The sequence below is a fragment of the Caretta caretta genome, chromosome 3 (genome assembly GCF_965140235.1).
Source record: "Caretta caretta isolate rCarCar2 chromosome 3, rCarCar1.hap1, whole genome shotgun sequence".
NCBI lineage: Eukaryota > Metazoa > Chordata > Testudines > Cheloniidae > Caretta > Caretta caretta.
The window spans coordinates 88,799,038-88,824,085 of NC_134208.1; the positions used below are offsets into that span (position 1 = coordinate 88,799,038).

Sequence of the window (25,048 nt, forward strand, 5' to 3'; positions counted from 1 at the left end):
TTGAGACCTCAGAAGCAGCTTTATGTTAGCCTTCGCCTCCTGTTCCTATCTCTTTCATGGAAGTTTTGGAAGCTCCCAGGAATTGGGATATTTAAGAGTAGACTGAAGGAAACATTAAAAAATCTACCTTATGGAAAACTCCAATACTGGTAAGTATATCAAATAGATGAAATACTCCTTTTCTAACTCTAATTTCTCTGGTTATTTTATTATTTCTTTTAGCCTTCGTTTCAGCAGCTTCGCATCTGGTCAGTGTAGCTGACTGAGAAACACTTTACTACATTTCTCATGCAAGCAGATAGCAGAACCTAATCCTATCTAGAACCTCATTGGGTCAGACTTAATTCTATTCATTCTAAAGCAAAATTCTATCTTTTTGATCTCAACCACTTGTGTATTAACTACTCCCCTATTGACTGCTACAGAAAACCTTGTGCTATGGTAATGCTTGTTGGTGGCATTGATGTTTTCCATTGGCATATCAGGAGTTTCAAAGAACTACCAGGTACATGAGGTAGCATTGTGGGTGAATTATGTACTGTTTGCTTAGTACATTAACAGATGGAATTAGTTTATCTCTAACTACTCAGTGGCCTCAGAATTCTAAACAAAATTTTCTGAACTGCAAAATGAACTAAAACCTCCTGTATGTAGTTTAATGTAGCCATGTTGGTCCCAGGTTATTAGAGAGACAAGATGGATGAAGTAATACATTTTATTGAATCTGTTGGTGAGAGACACAAGCTTTGGAGCTTACACAGAAGAAGAGTTCCAAAGTTTTTCTCCCTCTCACCAGCAGAAGTTGATCCAATAAAAGATATTGCCTAACCTGTCTTGTGTCTCTAAAAAACTCCTTGCCACTGAGATCGCAAATAAGTTACACCCATGCTAACAAAATTAACTAGCTGTTTCCTCAAAAAGAACGAGGAGTCCTTGGGGCACCTTAGAGACTAACAAATTTATTTGGGCATAAGCCTTTGTGGGCTACAGCCCACTTAATCAGATGCATGGAGTGGAAAATATAGTAAGCAGGTATAAATATACAGCACATGAAAAGATGGGAATTGCCTTACCAAGTTGGGGGGCAGTGCTAATGAGGCCAATTCAATTGTGGTGGATGTGGCCCATTCCCAACAGTTGACAAGATGGTGTGAGTATCAACAGAGGGAAAATTATTTTTTGTAGTGACCCAGCCACTCCCAGTCTTTATTCAGGCCTAATTTGATGGTGTCAAGTTTGCAAATTAATTCCAGTTCTGCAGTTTTTCGTTGAAGTCTGTTTTTGAAGTTTTTTTGTTGAAGAATGGTGACTTTTAAGTCTGTTATTGAGTGTCCAGGGAGATTGAAGTGCTCTCCTACTGGTTTTTGAATGTTACAATTCTTGACGTCTGATTTGTGTCCATTTATTCTTTTGCGAAGAAAGTGTCCAGTTTGGCCAATGTACATGGAAGAGGGGCATTGCTGGCACATGGCATATATCACATTGGTTTATGTGCAGGTGAACGAGCCCCTGATGGTGTAACTGATGTGGTTAGGTCGTATGATGGTGTCCGTTGAATAGATATGCAACAGAGTTGGCAACGAGGTTTGTTGCAGGGATTGTTTCCTGGCTTAGTGTTTCTGTTGTGTGGTGTGTAGTTGCTGGTGAGTTTTTGGCCATTCTTCAACAAAAAAACTTCAAAAACAGACGTCAGTGAGAAACTGCAGAACTGGAATTAATTTGCAAACTTGACACCATCAAATTCAGCTTGAATAAAGACTGAAAGTGGCTGGGTCACTACAAAAAATAATTTTCCCTCTGTTGATATCACACCTTCTTGTCAACTGTTGGCAATAGGCCACATCCACCACGATTGAATTGACCTTGTTAGCACTGACCCCCCCACTTGGTAAGGCAATTCCAATCTTTTCATGTGCTGTATATTTATACCTGCTTACTGTATTTTCCACTCCATGCATCTGATGAAGTGGGTTATAGCCCATGAAAGCTTAGGCCCAAATAAATCTGTTAGTCTCTAAAATGCCCCAAGGACTTCTTGTTGTTTTTGCTGACACAGACTAACATGACTACCCTTCTGATAGCTGTTTCCTGTTTTTTCCAAAAGAAGTATTGCTTTGTACTGTGTAACAGTGGTATTTGAGTCAGCACAATCGTCTCTATCTCCAGTTTGCTTTTCTTGTAATCTCATATCTGCCCACATGCTCCCAACCATAATTACTCTAACAGCAGACTTTGAAAACTCAGTCCCTTTCCAGAGCCAAAGTATCTATTCCAGTCACGGACATCCAGGCTGAAGTTTCATACTGTTCTCCTGTCACATGTTACATTCATTAACTCAGCACTGGCTAATTAAAGTTGGACACCATTTCTTGTACTCATCTATCTAAAATATCAGCTTTGATTGATTTCCTGCAGAGATACGAAGGCATGACAATCCCTGTTGAAATGTTTCACTATTGCTTTGTGGAGATACTGGGCCTTATTCTGATCTCTCACCAGATTTACATAGGTGTAACTGCACTGACTTCAGTAGAATTACTCTCAATTTACCCAGGTATACGTGAGTTTAGAATCAGGCTTAGTCGACTATACAAGCTACTCCCCAATAGTATATTTACTTAAGCCCATTAAAGAGACATTGCTAATGAATTTTTCACATAACATCCTATATCCAGCGTAGGCCTGATTCTGCTTTCAGCTTTTCCAGTGTACAACCACTGTGTTCAGTAGAATGAGATCACTTTAAAACCAGTGAGATGTCAGAATTAGTCCCAATGATTACTTTTACAGTTCTGATCAGGAACTAGAGCCAAAACTAGAACTGGTCAGGTTTTTTTACTGCCAAGTAAAAAGCCTTTTCCATTGAAAAGAATATCTTTTTTGTTAGAGGAAAGTTTTCATGAAAAACTATTTAACTTCCAATTTTTTATTTTTATGACTTCTTAAAATGATAAAATAAACATTGAGGAATAATCATCAAAATTATGGGAATTAAAATTTTCAGTTCTTAAAAAAATAGGTAATGTTCTGATCTAAGAAAAATGAAGATTTTTTTTTGAAAGTCAGTTTGAAACCCTGGAAAATGGAAACATCTTTAAAGTTTTGGATTTTTTCCATGATCTCCTCCTCCCCTCACCCCCCATTTTTTGACCTGTACTAGTCACAACAAGGGATTTGAAAAGAATCTGTCCACAACTGACATCTCCTACCTGTGGCATTCTGTCAGCCTGCAGAATTCTGGAATTGAAAGGGAAGCAATTGGTTTTTTTTATAGGAAGATAGTAAAAGGAATGAGAACTGTCAGAGTGTCATGTGGAGGTAGGTAAGTGACAGAAGCCTCCTCACTGAGGAAAGAAGATGGATGACTGAAGAAACAGTTGCCTTCCCCATGACAAATGTTATTTGCATTCTTCCCTTGAAATAGCCAAGGCCAGCACTACCTGGAGCAGTTTCTTCGTTAATGTAAACTATTTGGTGCTAATCAATTACCATATTATTTTTCATATATGTCAGATTTGTAATTTAATTTAATACCCTACTGGAATGTGCTCAACTACCATAGTAATCATCACAGTATAAAAGCCTGACTAGAACTGAGCTGGATTGTAAGTACACTGAATTAATAGCAGATAGGAATATTTCATTGGTGTACTGTGTACAAGACCTCCCCGGCAAAGAACTCTGCTCATAAGTCTGTTCCTACAGCTCTGGATCTCAGCTGTCAAAAAATGTCAATTATTATGCCAAACTGTGGAGCATATTGTGGGCTTGATACTCTTGGAGCCCAATCCTATAGAGGCTCTTCACGTGCTGGACTTGCATTGAAATAAATGGGAATTCTGCGCACCAGAAAGCTTTCAGAATAAAACATTAAAAGTTTATTGGGGACCAGGATGTGAGACCGAAAAAAAAAATCAGTATTGCCAGCATTAAGTGTTCAAAAATGATTTTATGAGTTCTTTTTATTTGTCTTCTGGTTTACGACCCCATGTGGTGCATTCAGAGCAAGCTAATCTCTGCAATTCTAAGGTTTAGAAATTCACTTTGTTTTAAAATGAAAGCTGAATTACTCAATGTAATCACTTCATTCCACAGCTTTAAGAAAAAGCAAATGATATGAGCCTCACAATAAAATCACAAGAGTGACAATGCACCAGCAACAACACAGTCTTTCTAAAGCAGGCTGTAAGCTAGACAGCACTCATATTCTCTTACAATTCCCTCTTAATCCTTGTCTCCTCTGTATCAGATATGAATTGCCAGATTAGGTTAAATCTGTCCCAACAGGTGCCCTGGAAAAACATCTCACTGGCTATCACCCAAATCCTAAAGACCACAGTACACACTGGCATAATACAGGAGTCAGTGACATTTAGGGTGGCCACTCACACATTCCCTGAATAGCAGGCATTCTAGTACTTCCAGGAATGGCATGGGCATGCTCCCATTGCTGTGACCCCACCCACACTGGCATGACATGGTGCATATGAAGTCATGACATATGGAGGGCACCATTTTGAAGAGCACCTCGCTGCGCCCATGCCAGCATGATCTTACACATACACCGCATGCAATGTTGCAGGGGTGGAGTGGCACACTCCACAAAATGGCATCCCCTGTCTGAAACCAGACAAAACCATGTCCCACTTTTGTCTCAGTACTGGATGAGGAACATTCCCCCCAAAAGAGGACTGTTCCCATCTTTGCTAGCAACAGGTAGAGCTACACTGGTGCTATCAATGCCTCACCAATCTACTAAAAATTCTTTGAGAGAGGTCAACAAACATGTGGACAAGGGTGATCCAGTGGATGTACTTGGACTTTCAGAAAGCCTTTGACAAGGTCCCACACCAAAGGCTCTTAAGCAAAGTAAGCAGTCATGGGATAAGAGGCAAGGTCCTCTCATAGATAAATAACTAGATAAAAGACAGGAAGCAAAGCGTAAGAATACAAAGTCAGTTTTCACAGTGGTGAGAGGTAAATTGCAGGGTCCCCTATGGATCTGTACTGGGACCAGTGCTGTTCAACATATTCATAAATGATCTGGAAAAAAGGGTAAACTATGAGGTGGCAAAGTCTGTAGATGATATTAAATTACTCAAGATAAAGTCCAAAGCTAACTGTCGCAGAGTTACAAAGGGATTTCACAAAACTGGGTGACTGAGCAAGAAAATGGCAGATGAAATTCAATGTTGATAATTGCAAAGTAATGAACACTGGAAAATATAATCTCAACTAGACATACAATATGATGGGGTCTAAATTAGCTGTTACCACTCAAGACAGAGATCTGGGAGTCATTGTGGATAGTTCTCTGAAAACATCTGCTCAATGTACAGCGGCAGTCAAAAAAGCTAACAGAAAGTTAGAAACCATTAGGAAAGGGATAGATAAGACAGAAAAAAACATAATGCCCCAATATAAATCTATGGTATGCCTACACCTTGAATACTGTGTGCAGTTCAGGTCACCACATCTCAAAAAAGATACATAACAATTGGGGAAAAGTACAGAGCACAGCACAGCACAGATTAGGGGTATGGAATAGCTTCCATATGAGGAGACATTAAAAAGATTGGCATTGTTCAGTTTGGAAAAGAGACGACTGAGGAGAGATATAATAGATATCTATAAAATCACAAATGGTATGGAAAAAAAGAAGTGTTATTTACCCCTTCACATAACACAAGAACCAGGGATCACCCAGTGAAATTAATAGGTAGTAAGTTTGAAACAGACATAAGGAAGAAATTCTTCATACAATGCACAGTTAATCTGTGGAAGTGCTTGCCAGGGAATGTAGTGAAGGCTAGACATATACTTGGGTTAAAAAAGAATTAAATAAGTTCATGGAGGCTAGGTCCATCAGTGACTATTACCAAGATGCTCAGGTTGCAACCCCATGCTCTGAGCATCTCTAAACCTCTGACAGAAATTGAGACTGAACAATGGGGGGACAACTCAATAAACTACTGTGTTCATTCCCTCTGAAACATCTGACATACTGGGCTCAATGGACCACTGGTCTGACCCAGGAAGGCCATTCTTATGTCTATGACAGTGGTTGGAAAATCCAGAAAAATCTTATGACATATAAGGCTACATTTGGCTTCATCTTGCAAAGTGTAGGTGGAGACTCATGCATGTCTAAGAAAATGGCTAAAAAGTAATCAGCTGCCAAAATATTCCTGCCTAGTTGCAAAAAGGTTAGCCAAGTACTCTCAGTTGCATGGTGAAGATCACACTTAGCACCTGACAGACATGCCCATACTCTGCCCTCTGCTCTCTCAATAGTTAAGGGAGAGGGTGTGCAAGGGGCTTGAGAATGATTTCTACTTGGTGCAGACACAGCGTCCACTCATGCTTGCAGCACAGCACAACAACTTTGCTCTCCTGCTGCAAACCCACACAATGACTTACAGGCTCAATAAATGATCACAACGGAAATAAACTTAAAAGCAGAGCTGATGAAAGAGAGGACAAGCTTTTCAGGAGAATTTTTTTTCCGTTTGTCAAAATTTCAAGCTTGTCCAACTAGCGTTGCTTAAAAGCCAGAATAATAACCTTTATTGTAAATATACTAAAATGAAAATGTGCTAAACAGACTTTCAAATCCCAAAATTCACATGGAAGGGATGTGGTCATTTAATTAATTTTTGAAAGCAATGAATCTCTGATTACATATATTTACTTAAAAATGTGCAAAGTGGTTGTGAGTGAAACAGTTTCCCCTCTGTGTTTAAATCAGTTTTTGCTTAGTAATGCTAATTAAGCAATCCAAACAGAACAACCATAATAAAACATACTGTAGAATAGCTGTACAAGAAAGAGTATGTTATTAATATATTCAGTGACTAAGACTTATGAATGCAAATATCAGCAGTGCAGTTAGGGACAGATCCTCAGCTGGAGTCAATAGAAAGATGTTGATTTACACCAGCTGCAGATCCAGAATATGGCATGAGGACACAAAATAATTGAATATTTGATTGCCAAAGCTATTTATTCTCTTTTCTGTTCATTTATATGTGGTGCCAGAGAAATCAAATTTGTCTTTAAATTAACTCAGAATACAAGCATTGGTCCAGACTGTGCACAGGAGGGAAGGAGGGCATAGGGCGTCTTCCCTTGTGCATCCCACACTAGGGAAAAGAACAGTCAAGAGTCCCTGAGATCGGGGAGAGCTGTGGAGAAGCTGCTCTGGCTGATTTCCTGCTGGATAAAAAGGTCTAGGGAAAGAGGATAGGTGCTCTTTTGACTCTGCCAGGGTACAACCAGAAGAGCTATCAATGGATTCTACTCCCTCTCATAGAAAGCCCTGTGGATGGGAATAAACTGGCCCCTGGCTAGAAGAAGAAGAACTTTCACATTAATGCCCAGATTTACCAGAGAATAAAGGTTGTTTTTATGAGAAAATGTTTTATGTAGCAAGGAGATGGGTACAACTAACACAATTTATAACATAAATTGCTGCTCTAGCATGGGTATTTTGCTTCTTTCAAACCTACGAATATGCTTCTGATAGAAGATTAGAGGCATGGCATATACATTTTTTTAAACTGAGTGGCTGGTGTCCCAGTTTCTGAAGTAGTATTCATATCATTATCCTCTGGGCTTTATGTTTAAAAGATTAGTTTAACATTAGGAAAGAGGCTTTTCTGTGGTTTTTTTTCTGCCCTGTAAAATTTTGAACTCTCTATTTAAGGGGGAAATCAAGCTGGTGATGAGAAACAGGTTTAAGACAAGATTTCCATAAAGAGAACTTTTTGGGGGTGTAATTTTCTTCTTCACTAGAATTTTTTAAAAATTCTGTTTCACAAACAAATGGCTCATTGTTTACATGATGCCAAAAAGGTTACTTAAAATTACATGATTAATGATTATCCTGAATCCAGAAGCCCTTGCAGGGTATACAGCAGAGTTCACCAGGTTGTAGCAATAAGTTTAAGTACCAGGCATAGTCTCCCAGACTCAGCAGAACAAAGTCTCCATCCCTTTGTGCGCTTTTTCCTTTATTCTCAAGGACACAGGGTAAAAAAGGGTGGGAAATTAGCATTCCCATAAATCACAGGATTAAGTGTGATCCGCGGTATTCACAAGACATTTCACTACACACTTAGACTTACTTCTGCTTCTTAGCTAATTTGGGGGCCCCAAACAGTTTTTACCAGCATCAAGCCCTGCAGTTAAATCCACTGAGTCACCATTTAATTAAGGTTCTTTGTCTCAGTATCACAGGTGCCTGAACTTTATAACAGCAAAGGGCACATTGACAACTTGCCAGAAGTGCAAAAGCTGGTTAGTATATACAGGACATCTGATGAAGTGAGCTGTAGCTCACGAAAGCTGATGCTCAAATAAATTGGTTAGTCTCTAAGGTGCCACAAGTGCTCCTTTTCTTTTTGCGAATACAGACTAACACGGCTGCTACTCTGAAACCTATATACAGGACATGTAACACTTCAAAAGTACAAAATAAATACACACAAATACAGTATTTGCTTATGTTTGTGCCTTTCTTAATGATGAAAAGGTGCTGTTTGTCTGAATCCACTAGCAGGTGGTCACATCTGACCTCATCTTGTCGTACTAGGGATGTGGATTAGGACAAATGTTAGTATTCCAGATGTTAGATTTGGGCATTTATTTAGAACCTTTCATATAAGGATCTCACGTCCCAATTATTGCTATTTTCATTCCAGTTCTGCCCCTGTATTAACTCCACATGTTATGTACATAGATACTGAAGGGTTTGTCAGAGATCAGGTGGTGGGGATCATGAATGAAGCAAAGCAGCAAAAAACCAGTGCAGGAGCTAAGACACCCAAGGACAAATGCTTTGAGCAGCTGTTGGTTTACTGCTGCTTCTGGACTTGAGAGCATGCCTGTTGGGTCCTTCAACCAGGTGATTCAGCTGCAAGTCCTCTGTTGCTCACTATGGAGATGGAGCTACCTGGTCCCAGACTCAGCTGCAAGCCCTCATTCCTGACACAGTTTAAGTGGCTGATCTTACATGTTCCACAAATGCCCAGAAACACAGTAGGCTGAATTTTAAGGTCAGAAATGTAGTCTTACCCCCAATTTGCTTTAAGGGTTTAATTCAGATATATAATGTTACTATAATATTTTTATAGTTTTAAAACATAATAAGGCCACCAAATAATTTTCACTTTCTTTTCTATGTAATTATAGCCATTTTCTAAAGTAGCCAGAATGTAAACACAGAAGTGTAATTGTAGTTTTCAGTGATAGCTAGCCAAAAGTACTATTTTAAAGCTAAAAACCACTAAACTATTGTCATTTTCCACACTAATGGTGTCTGAAACTCCACAAGCTCATCTTGAAGCATTTATTGGTTTATGAAATGTATCAATGACACAAATGTCTGGAGTTAGGAATGTTCAAAGCTCACAAAGCGCAGCATCCTCAAAGTCGGATAACAGGGTCTTCACACATTGTCAAGGAGCACAGAAGCATTTGCACCAGAATGGTTTTGATATCAATGGACTGAATAGTCAGAGCTATGAATCATCTCTAAAGCACTCGTAAAAAGCAATACGATAGGTTTTTGTGGTGATTCATAGCTTTTAAGGAAAGCTGTTTCACTTCCTTAAACAGTTTTGGGGGGGGGGTTAGTTTTGTATTTTGTTTGGTTTTTAATATCAAAATTATATTACTCAAAAGAGAAAAGACCTCATCTCTACAACTTTTTCAGTGTCCTTTTATACCTAACCTCCTCCAGAGGACAAAGTTTTTAAGGCTGTGATGAATCTTTCTGGGACAGTTAAGGCTAGAAAAGTTAAAACTTTCTTCAAAGCTGTTTGCTGGCCTGATTGGGTCGGTAGATAAACATTTACTGATTTACACTCTCTCCTTTTCTTGTGATACTTCTATAATAACATTCACACTTTTATCTACTTCTATTATGTATTCTCTGGACAAGCATCCATATTTGTAGAAGGTAGATAAGCTGTGAAGAAACAGTATTCTAATTTGCACAGCTCCTTGCATCATGAAGAAAACTGACCTCTTATCTGGAAGAGCTTATGATGTGGGGATTCATCATATCAGACTTAGAGTTGTGAAATGCGACTGGTAGTGAGATATCAGCTAATGCCCATGGTGCATGCTGTTACCACATTCATCCGCTCTATCAGACACTTAAGCTGGCCTAAACTAGAAACCATTTCATCCATATTACCAATAAGGGTAAATTCTGGGTGAAATCCTGGTTCTAGTCAATGAAATATTGCCACAGAATTCCATAAGGCCAGGAATTCACCTCTGCTGTGTCTGAGGTCTTAAGGCTAGTTCTACAACACAAAAGAAAACAGGATTTAGGAAGCTGGGCGGGGGTTGGACACCCAGCTGCATGGTGGGAGGCAAAGCTACATGGGGGCTCAAATGCGAGGCAGGGCTGGGGGGATGAGGGGATGAAGCGCAGGTAGAGCAGGTGCATTCAAAATTACATTCTGTGCCCAAAGATATAGGATACTTTCCCCAGAGGAAAACGCTTAGTTCCGAACACAGCTGCTGGTGCAATGTGCTGATTTTACAGGCTCGGTTTTTGCCCACTTACACTTTTGTATACAGGACAAAAACTGAGTAATAAAATAATTCATATCTTCTATGATCAAATCTTTTGTTTTCCCCCCTCCAAACAAACCAGAAGCCACTTTTCTCATAAATAAATAAATAGCATAACCCAAGTTTTATTTATTTATGTATCTATTCATTTATTTGATTTTTTTTAACAGTATGATATAGCTGTACACAGCAACCCTTTAATAAGCAGACTTAATAGTAGTAGGTAGTAGACAGCTTCTTCTATCTTTCCTTTCCTTTGTTTGTCTATCAATAATGCATATAAAGGAATGCATAGATTTTTCATGCCAGAAGGGACCTTTATGATCATCTAGTCTGACCTCTAAGCATTTCCAAATGCAATCCTCAAAGCATTTCTATGGAATTGACAGCTTAGTATCTTATACAAAGAAACCTGAAAAATCTTTGGTGACAGTTAATAATCTAAGCAGTATGACCTCCTTGACATATTTAGATTTCTCAAACCTGAGAGCTTTGAGAGCTACCCAGACAAAATTCAAAACAAAACAAAACAGACTTCCAAGAGAATTTTGCTTTTCATGAGGACTCCAGGATAAGGCCTGTGGGGTAGCCCTTCCATGGATTATATTTTAACGGTTAATACATGTTTAGAAAACAATAAATATAGCATGAAAAGCTAACTGAAAGTACACAATAGTTCATATACTTCTCTGTTCATTCCAAAAGAGCATATCACTTACCATTGTGTGTGTGTCTGTGCATGTGTGTAAGTGCACGTTAGAAGTTGGATAAAATTAAATAAATATATTTGTGGATCATCTTTTTTCTCCAAGTAACCATGAAGTTACTCATTTCTATAATCTGAACATGTGAGCAATATTCCTCCGACATACAGTGCTGACTTTGGGGTTAAATGGGGAGATCTGCATGAAAAGGGGGAGAGGGATAGCTCAGTGGTTTGATCATTGGTCAGCTAAACCCAGGGTTGTCAGTTCAATCCTTGAGGGGCCATTTAAGGATCTGCACCAAAAATTGGGGCTTGGTCCTGCTTTGAGCAGGGGGTTGGACTAGATGACCTCCTGAGGTCCCTTCCAACCCTGATATTCTATTCTAAAAGCAAGACTACAGGTTCAACCCCACATGTGTCTGAGTGCTGTTGAAAGAAATGCAGACTCAGAGTGCTAACAATGCTAATGCAGTGACTGCTCATCATCTGCTCAGAGAGGATTCTGCACAGTGCAGAAAAAACATGTACAGTGCTCAGCAATGTAAGGAAACCTCCATTCCTTCAAGGAGCTGAGGACTGAGAAAAGTGAGTGTGACCAAAAAAGACAGAGGGTAGTAATGGCATCAGTGCTTTAATTCCAAACCAGATAATGCAAGTGTTATAGTGGCCATTTTGAAGATTTTCAGCTATTCCTGCCAAACAGGAGTTATGGTTCGCTCCAGAGTGCTTGTCCACTATAGGGGCTATTCCCAAGAGAATTTTCATCTCATGGAGTTTCCTCTTTGTACTTACACTGGTGGTTGGTTTGCCCACATAAGAAAGTAGGGAGTTCAGCCCCCTAGACCAGTAGTTCTCCTAGACCTGTTGGGCTCCCATGTTTCCATGTGTCTTAGCCCTTTCTGGTTTCCTGGCAATGCAGCTCTCCTTTAAGAGCTGCATTTTTAGGGATACCCCAGCCTCAGGCAAGTTTCCACAGCACAGCAGAGAAGTGGATAAATTAAGGTTAGGCTTGGCAGCATTCAAAGTTTATTTTTTATAATTTTAACAGATAATATCAGTGTTCATTTTCAAGCATTGTTTTCTATTCAAATGTTCAAAATTGTGGGAAATTATGGTGTGGGGGGTCAGACAATAATTATTCAATGACAGTAAACACTGAGATTCAAAAAGTGAAAGCTTTATAGCCATTAAAACACAAACTCTAATAAGTTCTCAAGCAGCATTTTCCTTACTTAGTCCATCCGTAAATGTTTAGTATTGTTGATGGAAATATTTTTTCATCAGTTTGTGTGTACAGTGAAATTGACATTTACCCATAAAAATGTAATCCATCCAAGCCTAATTAAGGTTGACTGTGTCAGTATTAACTGGCTCCTGTGAGAGCATGTTACCTGGTCCTGGTCCCCGCCTAGCTCTGGCCCCCGCCTTTCAATAACTTTAATCCCATGTAGGACTTTCTGGGGGGTCAAGGAAAGGGTGAAATGATGCAGCAGAGGTAGTACTTCCCCATCTCATGCCCTCCCATACAATGTCCACCAGGATTTTGTTTGCTCTGCCAATGGAAGGTGAAGGACTACAGGGGTCTTAGAATAAATTGATAGCAGCAATGAGGGTCAGTTGATGACAGTTATATTTATAAGTTTTCTAATAAGAAAGAAGCTGGCTATGAGGGAGAGAGTCCAACGACTGGTTCATGAGTTCACACGTACCAGGCAGAGTATTCTTGCTGAGCACCAAACTCAAGCACCTGCTCCCCTCAGTTTGCTTTACCTTATTGGATTGTAACAAGGCACCATGATCAGCAGCTGTACCATTGGCTCAGCCCTACTCGTTTGGAAAACCCAATGTTGTTCCATTGAATTCAATAGGAGTTTTACTGTTGGCTTCTATGGGACCAGTACTGGGACTTCACAACCATCATCCACACACTCCTATCTGAAGGTTTTAAACTGCTGCTCTTCGCCACAGTATCTGACCCTACCAGACTGGGCCCAATCTCTCCAATTCCAGTGAAGTTTCCATGAAGGCAAAGGTGCATAAAGGTAAATACATCAAATTGCCACTTAGGACACTCAAATACCATAGTTTTGACTTTCATTGTCTATGTGTTTCATTTAGAAGTGTTTTTAGCTGGAGTAATGATTGAGTCTCACATCGATGTTGATGTACAAGGATTCAGCAAACACCATAGGTAGGGCCCTACCAAAATTCATGGTTGATTTTGGTCAATTTCATGGTCATAGGATTTTTAAAATGATAAATTTCATGGTTTCAGATATTTAAATCTGAAATTTCATGGTGTTGTAACTGTGGGGGTCCCAACTCAAAAGGGCGCCATGGGGAAGTCTCAAGGATATCGTAGGGGGGTTGCGGTATTGTCACCCTTACTTGTGTGCTGCTGCTGGCAGTGGTGCTGTCCTTAAAGCTGGGCAGCTGGAGAACAGCAGTTGCTGGCCGGGCACCCAGCTCTGAAGGCAGAGCCGCCGCCAGGGGCAGCACAGAAGTGAGGGTGGCCTGGTATGGGGAAGGAGAGATGGCCTTACAGGTGGGTAACTGCCCAGGGCGCCATGGGTGGGGGGTGGTTCTGTGGTACCACCCCCTCCCCTCCCCACACATGCACACACACAGAGCCAGCCTAAGGCCCCCACCCATATGCCAGGCTCCAGCTGCTGGTCCTGGCCAGGCCAGTGAGGGACAGGACTTCCAGCCCCAGGAACAGCTTCTGCAGGGCAAGAGGATCAGACCCACCTCCAGGAACCTTCCCTGGCTGCAGGAAGCTCTGTGGCTGCTGGCTGGGAGCCCAGCTCTAAAGGCAGCATCACTGCCAGCAGCAGGGCAGAAATAAGGGTGTCATGGTATTGCCACCTTTACTTCTGTGCTGCTGTTGGTTGCGGCGCTGCCTTCAGAGGGGTGGCCGGCCAGAAGCTGCTGTTCTCCAGCTGCCTTGCTCTGAAGGCAGCGCAGAAGTAAAGGTGGCAACACCAAGACTCCTTACAATAGCCCTGCGATCACCCCTGCACACAACCTCATTTTTGGTTGGGCCCCCCAGTTTGAGATATGCTGCTCTCCCCTATTAAATCTATATAGTATGGGGTAAAAGTACACAAAAGACCAGGTTTCACGGTCCGTGAATTTGGTAGGGCCCTAACCATAGGTGAACACATATTTTTGAAGTCAGACCAATACACAATCAGTTACATTTGAAACAGACAAGATTGCCCGTGACCATTACAGGCTATTGTATCCTTGCTTTATGCTGTTTACACTGTTCACATAAGGTGTAGCTTTGCTTCAAAGGGGTTAACGGCAACACGATAAAAATGACACCAACTTGCTTTGTCATCGGCTGTTGCTCCCTAGTTTCTGGGGTCAACCTGACATGCATTCAAGTTTCACTTCAGTGTGTCTTTATATTGTTTGTACTGGCCACCAGGAGAATGGGTGTCTTGCTTTCACTGATCATAAAAGATGGCATTAGGTATTTTTGAGTTTACCATACAAACAAGATGCCCAGACCAACATAGCTGAGCTTTTTTGAGCATGCTTTGAATGTCAGACATCCAACAACAATTAAGGATTACAATATTGAGAATCCTGTCCCAGTGCTGATCCTTCAAATAGACCAAAGACAGTGCTTATGGAACTGATAAAGTTGCCTAATGAGGCAGTGATATGTTGTCCATGTCTCACAACCTTATAGAAACATTGTAAGCATGACTGTCTGACAGACAGTTAGCTTAGTTCTTATTTTGACAAACCCTATCATTCCATAGGTGTTGTGACAGCATTCCAAAGACAGAACTGGCCTTGGCTGTGTGATGAGTAATCTCATAACCAATTTTGGTATTCTGTGAAAGCATACTCCCTAGGTAGCAAAACTTCTCCATGGACTTGAGAGGAGCATTGTTGATCTTAATATTTGGTTAGACATAAGCATGTACTGGCACAGTTTGGAACAGTATTTCAGTTTCGGTACTTCCGGTTTTTTAGGCTGACTATGAAACCAATTGACGACATGAGCAAAGTGATCAGTTATAAATTGAATGTCATCAATCAAGTGAGCAACCAGTGCACAGTCATCAGCAAAAGTTTCTTAATGAGTAAATCTGCCACTTTTGTGCGAGCATGGAAGCGTTGCAGATTGATCAACTTCCTTTCAGTGAGGAATTGGATAAATACTACTCTATCAATGTCATGAAATGCATCCATAAGCATAGATGAAAAAAAAATGATGGAAAAGAGCATGCGAGCCAGTACGTAATCTTGTTTGGTTCCACAGATGTCCGGAGGGGGTCCAATATCCCACCATTTTCCATTCCACTGTCTATCATCCCATCATGGAAAGAGCAAATGACAGAAATAAACTTTGCAGGGTATCCGAAGTCTCCAGAATCCTTCACAAAAACCTTAGCCAAGTCAACAAATATCATATAGAGGCCACGCTTTTACTCCCAGCACTTTTCCTGGAGCTTTGTAGCTGATGTGCTACAAAGATCATGTCTATAGAGTCCTGTCTAGATTGAATTTCACATTGAGACTCAGGGAGGACAGTTTCCGTAAGACAGACTTAATACCTATTCAATATGACCCATGCAAGAATTTTCCCAGCAACAGAGAGTGGGGAAATGCTGTGGTGATTATTACAGTTTGCTTTATCACCCATACATTTATAGAGGAGAACAATGTTGGCATCCTTGAAATCCTGTGGCACTGACTCTTGCTCTCAGATAATGGAGATGAGTCAGGTGAGGTGCCTTGTGGTGTGGTAGCCACCCTTCCTATCGATCTCTGCTGCAATACCATCTGGTTCAGGTGCTTTCCCTTGTTACATCTACCTGATTGCTGTTATGGTTTCACATAAGAAGGGGGCGCTAGAGCAAGTTTTCTTTTTAATGGCTGCTGTGAAAGAACATTAATTGATTTCTCAGAAATGTAAGAGTGATTAAGAAGCAAACTAAAATGTTCCATCCATCAGTCAAATATTTCTTTTTTGTCAATTAAGAGTCAATTGCTATCCAGTACGCATACAGGGATTATCCTATACACAGCATGGAGACCAGCAAAAAAGCTTTTGGTTTCTTTGCAGTCTGCTGTCAGTAATAATCTGCCACTTTCTTTTCCCACCACTGGTTTTTCATTTGCTGAAGTCTGGTCTGATCCACCTGTTTTGCTTGATGATATGAAGCCTTCCTAGCTGCTGAATCCTTGTTCACTATGTAGGCTCGATGGATAGCATGAAGTGAGTCCAACTGCTGACATATTCCAGGATCATTCTCACCAAACCAGTCCTGATGTTTCCTCTTAATGAAGCTGAGAACTTCAGCAGCCCTGTTATATGTTGTGTCCTGAAAATGTTTTGAGGCTGTCTCAACACCTACTGAGGCTTCTGTAATGCTAAAAATGCTTTCCTGGGTTTCTGTTAGAATTCAGATTGTTTGTCACAATTTTCCAGGCTTGAAATATTGATTTTTTTCACTCAGTTGAGTCATTGTCTATGTTGCTTGAAAGCAGTAAAGGGGACACCTGACTTCTCACAAGTCTATGCTATGACCAGCAGATCTCATGATGTGAGTGAGCTTGATATTGCAGAGATCTTAAATACTCAACTGCTGAAAAAATGAGTACTTAAAAATGGGCATGAAGAGAAAACAAAATGACACAAGAAACACAAATTTCAAAGGTTGGTAATGTAATAAAATATCAGAATCCCTCATGTGGATGCCCAGCTCTATGTTTAGACACCTAAGTGCCAACATGAATGCCCACATGTTGACTAGAACCCCCAGTTTGACACATACATACATAGATTCCATATGCATTCAGGGTGCTCTACTTTGGATCAAAATGAAGAACATCTTGAAACGTACGTTTTGCTCTTTCTTCCCTCCCCACCCGCCATCATATCAATATTTCTGTAATAAAACAAGGTTCTATTTGTTTCAGATAACTTTCACTGGTATTATGATGCTGCGGCCATAAAATGTACTGCTAATAATTTCACTGTATTTTGTATCTCACTTAATTCTTCACTAATGATCTGTCATTAAAGAATTTTAATTAACCCATGCTAATTAGTCTCATAGATCTACCCAGTGAATTTGAGTTTTTTCCAATATATCAACGCAGTAGGCCAGATTCTCTGCTACACTCTGGCCGTGTTGCACTGTATCACCAGCAGAACCTGTCCCTAAACCCTACGTAACTGGCCTAGAGAATATTATTCCCGTGTAAGGAACGTCTTCTCGTGGTACAGAGCCAGTATAAGAGCTCTTATGCCACTCCCCCTCCTTGCTACTGGCATAGCAGGAAAAAAAACACAGCGTGGCTAGAAGGGGGACATACCTGGGATGCCTGTGCCACGCCTCTGACCTTGGAGTGCATTTTGCTGCTGGGGGGAATAGCCCTGTACAGTCTGCACCAGGATCAGGGGACTGCAAAGCTATGCGGTAAGCCTCCCTTGTACACGCAGCTCTGACCTGCACTGTGTGAAGGTCAGCTGCATCCAAGCACCGAGTCATTCCACAGTACATTTTTCTCTTTTACCTACAGCAGAGTATATTATTTTTATGCTGTATCTCTCTTTTTTGTAGCTCCCTCAGTGCATATGCTGACATTTAGCAGTTCTGTTCACAGGACTGAACTGGCATTCAATCTGCCAGACCACAAACAAGGGATGTACCAATTTCAAAATCTTCCAGTTCACTGATAGCTCTTCTTCCTTGACAGATACATTTATTCCAGATTCCCCTTTTCTTAGCTTCTCCCTCAGGCAGCATATGACAACTTCTGTGATATTGAGTATGATCCTTGATGATAACAGCAGGATTTTTACGCTGCCCTTCAACAGATCTCCACTGGTGTTAGCTTATTTAGCTAGTGAAACATGCAAGTACATTCTCTCCTGCTACACTTTCTTCTTCTTCCACAGAAACTTTGCAGCAAATTCTATTATTCCTCAAACACACATTAATCAATTATTAAAACTTTTACATACCTGATGTTTATTTTATTCTATCAACTGCAATATATGACTTACACTTGTATTTTATCAACACTTAACTATTAGTTTACTCAGTTATGCATTAGTCCAAATGGCAGACAACATGTGAGGTGATGCGGCAGTGTTTAGCGCTCCTTAGCTATGTGCTTGTCATTATTGCTCTCCTCAAAAAGCTTTTTCTCCCTGGGGGAGCCCTAATACAATATTTAGCTTGAATCCTAATGTAGCTAGCTCCATTATAACTATGAACACAGACTCAAAGGCAACTGTAAGTAATGCAAAAATAGATCAATACTAATCTGAAATGTTGGTGTGTAATTCTAACAGAACTGTTACTTATTTCAATTGTAACATCCATCTTATGTTCTGATTGGCTGCTGTTACTGAATCATGCTAGTGACTTCAAGAGTGCTAAGTGCTACCATTCTTAAAGACAGAATAATGTTAAAGACCTTAAATAAGTAATATCACTTCAGTGTTGCTTACTCTTGCGGGGCTTAACTTTCTGAACCCATTTGGTGCTTTTGTTTTGCTTTGTTTATTCAAGTTTTCAAGTACAAATACATTTGTGAGAAATTAAAAAAAAAGTAAAAAAACATAAACAACTAACTGTGATTATTTTAAGTCTTAAGAGAAGCAAATTGTGTTCCTCTGCAACACCAGCTATGTCAATGGACAGTACAAATGCACATATATTTCTGTTACAAAATAAAAATGGACAACCATCATAAAATATTTATTGCTAAATTTTTTTTTAAAAATCCACTTTGAGCCTCAAATTCAATTATATTAAGAAAAAAAATCGGAGACTAAAAATCTTGGTATTTCTCTCTAAAATTTAGATTTTGCCATTTGAACAAGCCATGGGATCCATTTTAAAGGATTTTTTTAAAAAAGAAATTGGTGGAAGTTAAAATGCCTTAACATTCCCTCCACCCCATTTTTTCCTCCTAAGCACAGGCCTCCAAACACCCTCCAAGTTATTTGGAATCATTTCAGCTCATACTTACAGAAGTGAAATGTCAAAGAGCAACCTGGTTTTGGAGGCTTAAATAAATGTTAATTTGGGGAACTCCATTCTTTTCAACGTTCCATCAATAAATTTTGCTTATTAAAAATAGACAGATTACTGATGAAAATTGTAATAAGAAATATTAATTCTTATTAATACCATCAGCTCATAATTTTGTATAACATGGAAGCCCTTATGCTGCAGAGTTAGAGATCTCTTTCCACCTGTCAAATGATGGAATCCCCGTATTCTTGGTAATTGGCTACACACTAAGGTAAACAAGTCAGCTAATTCCAGAACATTGAACTGATTAACATCGGGTTGTATATACATATTTATACAGAGAGAATTCATAGTTTTCCATGCTGCTTTTGCTTCACTAACCAAAAATGGGTCTGATTTTAAAAATTAAAACTGCTTGGTTGCAGAACCATTCATTAAAGGCATGTAGAAAAAGTGGAAGTGTCCAAAAAGTATATTTAAAGCTGTATTATTTTGAAAAACAAAAGTATGGTGTAATACACACAATTGAGAAGAGCAGTATGGACTCTCTGTTCACCCAGTCCTCTCTGTTCTCTCAGAACTTGAGGCATCAGAACTCACTCTCCATTACAACTAGCCAAAAAAACATAGAAAGATTTTTCACAAAAAATAATCAAGATGTGTCCCCTGTTTTAGTCATCAAAAACATTGTTAATGAAAATGTTCTGACCAGATGTAATTTCACTCTTTGCCTCTTTAAACTCATGGCCTTTTGCCATGAGGAAGTATAGTTTTAAACATACTGAGCCAAATTTTGCTCTCCTTTACACCAGTGTAAACCTGGAGTGATTCCTTTGATGTTGATGGCGTTTCTTCAGATTTGCGCTGACTGGTATAAAAAGAGGAGAATTTGATTCATTAGATCCCACTTTCCACTGTTACATTTGTGGTATGCTCCCTTGTTTGCCTATAATTTTTTTTTTTAAGTTAATGTTTTTAGTGTTCAGAGCCATATTCTCTGCTGGTATAAAAAGAAGTCAATGGAGCAGTGCCGGTTTACAGCAGCAAAGAATTTGGATCATAATTTTAAACACAAAAAAATCTTACATTTGTTCACAATGCAGGTTTCCTAGAGTGATAATATTAGCACTGTACCTTTAAAAAAAGGAGCAGAGGATCTGAGAGGGAAGGCAGGGAGTGAAGTAGCAAGGAAAGGTGCAAGGTCACTGCCCTGGGAGCTGTAGATGATGAAGAAAAACTTACTGTGAGAAGTTTTTTGGATGTCTTTTGCTCCAATACATGGGCAGGATCAGCAGAACAGAACTGTGATTTGAAATAAATAAAAAAAGTGTTTGCTTTGATTCAATTTGACCAGCTATCAGTAAAATTACATTATGGCTATTTGGACCCTCCACACTGAGACCCAAGAAATAGAAAGTATGGATTTGTATATTGGATCCAATTCTGCCCTCAGCTACATCTCTGAATTCCCACTGAAGTAAACTGGAGCTGGGTATGCAAATCTCATGGCTGAATTTGCCCTCTGTTGTATATTAAGGTTCTGCATATATTTAGCAGTATAACTGGCCACCAAAAATTACTTTGTGGGCTCAGTCTTCAAATGTGCTCAATATGCTGAGTGGGTCAGGGGACACCAAAAGGGCTTATGCAGGAACCATATCCTGGTGCCAGTTCTACACCAACTCTGGCATATTTTAGAACAGCCTTATGTTGACTGACTATGGCAATGCAGCTGGGAACAGCCACATCACAGTGGAGAGTGACCCTTTGTTCCCAACCCAGCACATTCCAGTTACATTGGTTTTCCTGACACTTGTCATTGTTATATGGGCCCTTTATGTCTAATATGGCAAGTTGAGGTTACAATGAGACTTTTGTATTTCCTTACTTGGGAGTATTTAAAACTGCAACCTTAACCTTACATTAACAGTTTTCACTGGAGGTCATTGTGTCCTATCCAAATATTGACCCAGCCCAACCTGGCTTAATTAGTAAGATCAAACAGCATGGGTTGCTATTGCTGTGGGTATAAACTGTTGAAGTCCTTAAAGATATAAAAAAATTAAAATGGTGTGCAGTGTTTTCTAGTTCCTGAATTAGCAAATCAACAGAGGAAAAGACTTATGCTTATGTACAGCAATTCAGCTTGAGTATGAAAACATTAATTATTTACTGTAATATGCTGATTTATAATTATGAAATCAGTAATTTAATTGGCATCTAGTGCAATAAAAACATTCCCAATGTCATTATCTAAGTGCTGATGCTTGATGCTTTCAAACTCAGCTGAACTGTCAAAAACACTTTTGTTAAATCTTTGTACCTGCTAAACTGACAACTATGAGGGAAAAAAGCTGAAAAAGTGCTATTATACAACAGCTGGAGATGTTGTCTTTACATTTCAACCAAACTGATGCAGTTCACTGTTGGTCACCAGGCATATGTCTTACTGCTGACAGAAATAGTGAATGTACCTATAATTAAAACACATATTCCTGGCAAACAGAAACTGCCATCATGAATTACATTAAAAGTGATTTGTATGGTGGTTACTGATTATGCCAGTCTGACTGACACAGCTTTCTCCCTAGACGCAAGAACAGGATTGTGTGCTGGTGAGCATGTTTGTGTGGGTGCACTCGCGGGTGCATGATGGGAGGTGTGAGTTCCAGTTTAATGTAAGGCTACACAGGAGAAGATGGGGAATAGCTATTTAACAGAATCAGAGCTAAGCAGTACAAAAGATAGGATCAGCAGAGCCAACTCAATCTATTTGGGTTAGCGTAAAAAGCGTGCTGCAAGCAGGGCTCTGGCTTTATGCCTGCTGCTGCCTGAGCTCCAAATTACAGCTGGAACAGTAGGAAGTTCTTAGATCTTCTAGCCCCAGGTGAAGAGGTCTGATCTTCAAAGTAGTAGCCATGCAAAGGGAGGTGTATCAGAATAACCTTACAGCTGTTAGTTGAACAATAATCAGCATGAGTAAGACTTCATTTTGAAAAATCATCCGATGGAAGGAGGTGAGTTATAAACTGATAAACTGGCTTAGACTGGGGGGGAAGAAAAACAAAAGTACTGAATTTAATAATCACTCTAGTTTATTAAGCCTACTTAAGCCTACTCTGGTCTACTCAGAGATTTTGGTCCAGTATAATTATTTTGAATAAGAGTGTGATAGCATGGACACAGTAATATGAGTACAAAGATGCCGTCTACTCTACAGAAATTAGCTACTTGGATTGTAAAAGTAGTACAAATTATGGGTATCAGCAAGGCCTTAGTCTTTGATGACAGAGAGAAAATCAATTCAATATGTAAAAGAAAAGTCTGTAAATTTGATATCAAAACATTTTCTGTTAGAAACTATTAATTAAAGCTAGTCCTGGAAATTCAAATGAATGAAGTGATGTTAAGAACTCCTCAGACTTATTTTAAAAGTCCCTGCAGCCATACTTGAGGCTTGTCAACACTTAAAATGCTTCAGCGGCATAGGGAAAGATTAAGAATGACCTCTCAAAACTGGATACTCTCATAAAAAAACACACAAACTTCCTCGTGGCTGGACTTTACAAAAACTAGACAAGCCATTTACAACACACACTTCGCTTCTCTACAAAAGAAAAAGGACACTAAACTATCTAAACTACTACATGCCACAAGGAGCCACAACAGTGGTTCCCTTAACCCACACAGCAATATTGTTAATCTATCCAACTATACTCTTAGCCCAGCAGAGGAATCTGTCCTATCTTGGGGCCTCTCCTTCTGCCCCTCCATCCCCACGAACATGATACAGTTCTGTGGTGACCTAGAATCCTATTTTCGATGTCTCCGACTCAAGGAATATTTCCAACACACCTCTGAACAACATACTAACCCACAGAGACCTTCCTACCAAAACTACAAAAAGAAGGATTCTGGGTGGACTCCTCCTGAAGGTCGAAACAACAGACTGGACTTCTACATAAAATGCTTCCGCCGACGTGCACGGGCTGAAATTGTGGAAAAGCAGCATCACTTGCCCCATAACCTCAGCCGTGCAGAACACAATGCCATCCACAGCCTCAGAAACAACTCTGACATCATAATCAAAAAGGCTGACAAAGGAGGTGCTGTCGTCATCATGAATAGGTCGGAATATGAACAAGAGGCTGGTAGGCAGCTCTCCAACACCACTTTCTACAAGCCATTACCATCTGATCCCACTGAGGGTAACCAAAAGAAACTACACCGTCTGCTCAACAAACTCCCTGAAAAAGCACAAGAACAAATCCGCACAGACACACCCCTGAAACCCCGACCAGGGGTATTCTATCTGCTACTCAAGATCCATAAACCTGGAAATCCTGGATGCCCCATCATCTCAGGCATTGGCACCCTGACAGCAGGATTGTCTGGCTATGTAGACTCCCTCCTCAGCCCTATGCTACCAGCACTCCCACCTATCTTCGAGACACCACTGACTTCCTGAGGACTTCCTACAATCCATCGGTGATCTTTCTGAAAACACCATCCTAGCCACTATGGATGTAGAAGCCTTCTACACCAACATTCCACACAAAGATGGACTACAAGCCGTCAGGAACAGTATCCCCGATAATGTCACGGCAAACCTGGTGGCTGAACTTTGTGACTGTCCTCACCCATAACTATTTCACACTTGGGGACAATGTATACCTTCAAATCAGTGGCACTGCTATGGGTACCCGCATGGCCCCACAGTACGCCAACATTTTTATGGCTGACTTAGAACAACGCTTCCTCAGCTCTCATCCCCTAATGCCCCTACTCTACTTGCGCTACATTGATGACCTCTTCATCATCTGGACCCATGGAAAAGAAGCCCTTGAGGCATTCCACCATGATTTCAACAATTTCCATCCCACCATCAACCTCAGCCTGGACCAGTCCACACAAGAGATCCACTTCCTGGACACTACGGTGCTAATAAGCGATGGTCACATAAACACCACCCTATACCAGAAACCTACTGACTGCTATGCCTACCTATATGCCTCCAGCTTTCATCCAGACCACACCACATGATCCATTGTCTACAGCCAAGCTCTACGATAGAACCGCATTTGCTCCAACCCCTCAGACAGAGACAAACACCTACAAGATCTCTATCAAGTGTTCTTACAACTACAATACCCACCTGCTGAAGTGAAGAAACAGATTGACAGAGCTAGAAGAGTACCCAGAAGTTACCTACTACAAGACAGGCCCAACAAAGAAAATAACAGAAACGCCACTAGCCATCACCTTCAGCCCCCAACTAAAACTTTTCCAACGCATCATCAAGGATCTACAACTTATCCAGAAGGACAACCCATCACTCTCACAGATCTTGGGAGACAGGCCAGTCCTTGCTTACAGACAGCCCCCCAAACTGAAGCAAATACTCACCAGCAACCACACACCACACAACAAAAACACTAACCCAGGAATCTATCCTTGCAACGAAGCCCGTTGCCAACTCTGTCCACATATCTATTCAGGGGACACCATCATAGGGCCTAATCACATCAGCCACACTATCAGAGGCTCATTCACTTGCACATCTACCAATGTGATATATGCCATTGTAAAGGTTCCTCCCCCACTCTGAACTCTAGGGTACAGATGTGGGGACCTGCATGAAAACCTCCTAAGCTTACTTTTACCAGCTTAGGTTAAAACTTCCCCAAGGTACAAATTAATTTTATCCTTTGTCGTTGGAATAACCCCTGCCACCACCAAA

The 25,048-nt window shown here is 40.3% G+C and overlaps 1 protein-coding gene across 15 annotated transcripts in view; it reads right to left on the reverse strand.

Moving 5' to 3' along the window:
- Positions 1 to 25,048, reverse strand: part of HS3ST5 (heparan sulfate-glucosamine 3-sulfotransferase 5) — a 279,335-nt gene that overhangs the window by 155,633 nt on the left and 98,654 nt on the right. For 4 of the 15 annotated variants that reach the window (XM_048844743.2, XM_048844750.2, XM_048844740.2 and 1 more), the window contains exon 3: positions 20,551 to 20,610. The exons of the other annotated variants lie outside the window; for them this stretch is intronic. The gene's annotated coding sequence lies outside the window, so the exon portion shown is untranslated. The remainder of the gene's footprint in view (positions 1 to 20,550; positions 20,611 to 25,048) is intronic. 15 annotated transcript variants of the gene reach the window in all.